Source organism: Lynx rufus, unplaced genomic scaffold (assembly GCF_022079265.1).
Source record: "Lynx rufus isolate CCGP_SWC_20201006 ecotype Redwood Valley unplaced genomic scaffold, mLynRuf1.p SCAF_14, whole genome shotgun sequence".
NCBI lineage: Eukaryota > Metazoa > Chordata > Mammalia > Carnivora > Felidae > Lynx > Lynx rufus.
The window spans coordinates 21,521,992-21,525,970 of record NW_025814828.1 but is presented as its reverse complement, the minus strand read 5'-3'; the positions used below and the strand labels follow the sequence as shown (position 1 = coordinate 21,525,970).

Genomic DNA, 3,979 nt, shown 5'->3' with positions numbered 1-3,979 from the left:
AGCTCACATCATCGATCTCGCAGCTCGTGAGTTCAAGCCCCACATCAGGTTCTGTGCTGACAGCAGGAAGCCTGCTTGGGACTCTCTCCCTCTCTCTCAGCTCCTCCCCTGCTTGTGCTTACATGCTCTTTCCCTCCCTCCCTCCCTCTCTCTCTCTGTCAAAATAAATAAACTTAAGAAGTGAAATTGTAAATTTTTTTGTAAATTTACTTTTTATTATTAACAGGCTTTAATTCACTTTATATTTCTTGTATAAAACTGTATGGTGGCCACATGTGGAGCCTGGGTTCCCTGCATGGAGACTTTGGTGTGGGTCTTTACAAAGATGGTCAGTGAATTCCTAATAAAAGACTTGGTGAACACATTCTCTTTCCAGAGTTAAGAGGTAAAATAACTGTCGGGGCACCTGGATGGCTCAGTTGGTTGGGCGTCTGACACTGGCTCAAGTCATGATCTCCCAGTTTGTGGATTCAAGCCCTGCATCAGGCTCTGTGCTGACAGCTCAGAGCCTGGAGCCTACTTCTGATTCTGTGTCTCCCTCTCTCTGACCCTGCCCCACTTGTGTTCCCTCTCTCTCAAAAATAAAATAAAAATATTAAAAAAAAAAAAAAAAGAGGTGAGATAACTGTAGGTCTTGGAAATGGCATCAAAAGAAGCCTTGGTGAAGTCACCCAGGGTGACAGTGCAGGCCCTAGGTGATGTGTAGGAGGCGTCAATACTGGCCATCATCAGTAGCTTCTTGGGCAGTGCCTCTGGGGGCACGATGAGGCCCACGAGCAAAGAGCCACAGTGGCTGGTCACCTTGCATGGAACAGTGTGGGGCCTGCTGATCGTGTTCCCCCAGCAGTCTTGTCCCACAGGGACCATGAAAAGCTTGCCCAGGATGATGGCTCCACAGATGGTACTGGCTACCTCCTTTGGAATACTTAACACCCAAGAACGATTCATTCATTGTAATCTCTGATGTCAAGAAATGCCTTGAACCTGGTCCACTGGCCAGCATTGGTCTGCTTTTACACAGGTATAATCTTCAAAACACCATCCTTGCGGGATGCCCCCAGTTGAAAGTCAATGATGGGCAGGGAGAAGAGACAGATTTCCTCAAAGAGACTTGATCTTTATGTCCTTGACCAGGCAGTCCAGCTTGGTGATGGGGATCCACTCCTTGTTCTTGGCCTTGCCTCTGCGAGCTCCATGGCCTTGGCCTCAGATGGTGCTGCTGCTGGAGCCTCCTCAGAAGCCACCCCAACACCCCATTCCAGGGCCCTTGCAACCCCCTCCCAGGCCTTCCTACAGCACCGGCATCATCTGCCATTTAGTGTTTTCTCAAAGAAGAAGTGAACTCTTTGTAAATTTAAATTATTTGCCTTCTCCATTATCATCTCAATCATTCACTCTGGACTGCCAGCTACAGAAACATTATTGAGACCAACAAAAGATCATGTAAGATGGTTATAGTTACTTAAGAATATAAGAATACTCGGTGCAGTAGGTCATGCAATATTTTTCCTCACATGGCTCCATTGTTTCTGTAACTATCTCCAACATCACACTAAACTCATTATGCTTAACACTGAACTGATGCTCCTCTTTACCCCAAAGAGCGACTCCAACTGACCTATCCTTTTTCTACTAACTGGTCCCAGGCATACAAAGTTTAAAAAGCTCATTGACAGCTTTCTCAACCTCCAACTACTCCACAAATTCAATCAATTCCTCCCTCTCAATGCATTTGAAATCCACCTCTGAATTTCCTCTTTAACTACCAGCATCCTAGACAAGGTTCATGTTACAATAGTCTGTTTGGCTTCTTTAATTCTGACACTTCAACAGAAAAAAGTAAACACTTTTACTTCCCACATATAAGTTTATCCCTATCCCATTTTCTGGGACTAATTTTTGTCCAGGAGGAATGTTAGTAGCCAAGCCAGTAAATGAGCCTCAAACTTGGTTTGACTCTTCGTTTCCTGTGAGTCCTCAATAATTGGATTCCTTTCCTTGTTCTCTATTCATATTTGATTACATTCTGCCACTGTTCTGGAGCCTCTCTTCTAACTGCAATGACTTCACATACATCCTAGCTTCCTAGAGTCTGCTTCTACAGAACACACCATTGGATAGGCCCCAAATGAAGACAACTGCCTGAGCTTCTGCCATCCCGGAAGTGCTCAAGTCTCTGCCGAGTACCAGTACCTCTCCGCTGTGATCTTTTATTTGGTTTGGATTCTAACATGACCTCTTCGAAAAAATATCTGAGTCTAGTCCCATATTCAGAACACTGACCTTGGTTCAGCCTACAGATGTTCCCAGGTCACCTGAGTAACACACAGCAGTTACTAAAAACGAGTAATTAAAGAAAGCTGACATGTTTAAAACAAATGGTTCCATGGCAAAGCTAACCAGATTGAAAAACAAAAAACAAAACATCAGTTTTCACTTTCCATAAATAGGCATTTCTCATGATTCGACCATTAAAATCAGTCAACCAAATGCTTTCATTTATAAATGTCATAAATGTGCAAATTTTTACTTCAAAGTAAGTGCTTTAAAACACTATTGCTAATTGAAAACTGAAAATGTCAACACTTTCCATTGTGTTTTATTATTTGAAACCATTAGTGTTTTATGTCAGACACATAAATAAAACAATGCGGGATCTTTCCATTTCTAAGGTGATACTTGAAAATCACCCAGAATTTAATCATGCCTGCAAGAATACTTGTTGCAAAACTGACCTTGACGATCACGAAAGCTCTCTCATCTGACTCTTTGAGGTTTGTGCTGCTTGCATTTTCTTCTGAATGACAGGACGGAAAGTCTTCTCTAATAATTATCAACGTTGACAGAAGATGTAGTTAGTGCCAGGCTTTTTACAGCAGCGGGAAAAGCATATAGCTGCATTTTTTGATACACTTAGGTGGTATTCAGTAGTGGTACAGAATAGAAAGATACACAGAGGACAGCCAAGTAACGCTAGTGTTTGAAATAAAACTCTGTGCTTCGAATGATATTTTTCCTTAAGGGTCAAACATTTATTTTGATTTAAAAATTCTATTTTTCCCCAAGAGTAACTGAAGACTGTTAAGGTAATGATTCTGCATGTGTTCAAACTTCTCACAGAGCCTTAATGAATACTCCTACCTCTCAATGCTCTTTTGCATTAGCTGAATCCTCTGGCCAATCAAGCCAACCTGTGGCTGGTCCAGCTCATTAGAGCCAGGGAAACTGATTCTGAGGGAATCATTGTACTCAGAGTGCTCTCAAGAGCTTCCTGTCCAATGTCAGGCCAAAGTCCTTGAGTGAAAGCCAAGAGTCAAAGCCAGGTAGACCAGAAAGAAGCATCACATCCAAAGAGGGAAGCAGGGTCACTTATGGCAGAGAGAGAGCCAAGAGTCAGAAGCCAGATGGATATTGGGTTTGAGTGTGATCAAGTGGGAAGCAAACAAGACAGCTTTGGCACAACAGCCTTCCAAAAAAGGCAAGATCAACATGGTGGTCCTTCCAGCTCCACCACTGATATGTGTACAAAAGGCAGTCCAGCAGTACCTTTCAATATGATATGCTCCATTTAGATCATCACTTATGGAAAACAAGTCACTAACAAAACGAACACTTCACCTTCCAATAGTTAAAGTCAGAATCTGTTTCAAGAATTAAAGATGAGTCAATCAAACACAATACAATCCATCTTATCCAAAACTCTATTGACTAACATTCTCTATTAATTGATTCATCTACACAACCATAATGCAATTATAACAGATGGTTGTAAGAAAGACCCTCAGGCTTTACAGCATTCTGAAGTACTTTCTTAGTGATGAACAAATTATATTTTGAATGGTTTGGAAGTCAACTGTAATCTATTTTTTTCTTAAATGAGAAATTAACTCAATTAAGCATTTTAACTACCTACTTATTATGCACAAGAGTCTATGACTAGAAAAAAATGTAAACAGAACACTAAACAGGAGAAATAATG

The 3,979-nt window shown here is 41.5% G+C and overlaps 1 pseudogene; it reads right to left on the bottom strand.

Annotated features, from left to right (window-relative positions):
• Window positions 1-234: 234 nt before the first annotated feature.
• On the bottom strand, window positions 235-1,315 carry LOC124509210 (40S ribosomal protein S2-like; annotated as a pseudogene).
• Window positions 1,316-3,979: the final 2,664 nt, after the last annotated feature.